This window comes from Austrofundulus limnaeus, unplaced genomic scaffold (genome assembly GCF_001266775.1).
Source record: "Austrofundulus limnaeus strain Quisiro unplaced genomic scaffold, Austrofundulus_limnaeus-1.0 Scaffold228, whole genome shotgun sequence".
NCBI classification, from domain to species: Eukaryota; Metazoa; Chordata; class Actinopteri; order Cyprinodontiformes; family Rivulidae; genus Austrofundulus; species Austrofundulus limnaeus.
In genome coordinates this window covers 607,377-608,588 of record NW_013952630.1, presented here as the reverse complement: position 1 = coordinate 608,588, position 1,212 = coordinate 607,377, and the positions used below count along the sequence as shown (strand labels likewise).

The window sequence follows — 1,212 nt, the reverse complement described above, 5'->3', positions numbered from 1 at the left end:
CTATCTATCTATCTATCTATCTATCTATCTATCTATCTATCTATCTATCTATCTATCTATCTATCTATCTATCTATCTATCTATCTATCTATCTATTTTTATTTTTTGGATTTGTGTAGACAGAGAAAAATGGAAATAGGTTGAAAACTGAATCAACAAGACTGACAGAATTTTACACAGCAAAAGATTTGCTGTTTTATTCAACAAAACATAAAAAAATGATAAAAAAAAAAAGCTCAAACTATTCAGTTAAACAGCTGTATGTTGATTCATCTTGTATAGGTCATAAAAAAGAGAAGACTTTTTTTGTTTTCATACACTAATAACTATTATATTGTTAAATTAACACAAATATGCCATTTTTGAAGTTTTATAAAAATCGTTTTTGTGCTGAATCAAATTGTGTAATTTAAGCTGAAATCAATAATAGTTATTTTAATAACTGTTATTATAGCCTCAAATTGCATAGTTTTACATTTTTTCCTCCCTGCCTTTATGCACCTCAGCAGGGACATTCTGTACATATTTCTTAACGTAGTTTGACAAATCTACATGAATGACAGTCCTAAAACTAAGACTTTATGCTCAAATAGCATGAACATTTGAAATTGGAGTATGTCGCCTTCGTTTACTCCTTTTGAAGCCTTTGAGTCTTTTTATTTTTCCCAATGACCTGCCTTTTCCTTCCCAGTTGAGCCTCTGCGTATTGTCTTGCAGCCTCCCCAATTCTCTCAGCATGACACTTCCAAGTCCATCAACCATGTAATTGTGAGCAGTTGTTAGAGTCAGAACTTTATACATGATTACACATCATCTTCCACTTATCAGTTTGAATATTAAGTCTGGTCCAAATTGCAGCGTGGTAGTCTGCTTCAGGTCGCCCACCACTGAACCTTTGATTGATCTGTGCGTTTGCGTGAGAGGACAGAAGTTACCCGAGCAGGCCTGTCTAGTTCGAGACTGAATCCCTTGTTCCCTGTTTCCCGTCCTCTGCCCCCCGCCTACATATGCTTCTTTCACCCTGACAGGGCGTCCCTGTGGAGCTCCTGTGTGGTTCTTCCTCTGTTAGCGCTGACCTGGATGTCAGCAGTGCTCGCCATCACTGATCGGCGCTCCACGCTTTTTCAGGTGACACACATCACAACATCGGCACGTTAATGGGCTTTAAGTCACACACACACACACACACACACACACACACACACACACACA

General features: G+C 37.9%; 1 protein-coding gene across 1 annotated transcript in view; it reads left to right on the top strand.

Annotated features, from left to right (window-relative positions):
* Positions 1 to 1,212, top strand: part of adgrb2 (adhesion G protein-coupled receptor B2) — a gene marked incomplete at its 5' end in the record, with an annotated part of 154,419 nt that overhangs the window by 90,690 nt on the left and 62,517 nt on the right.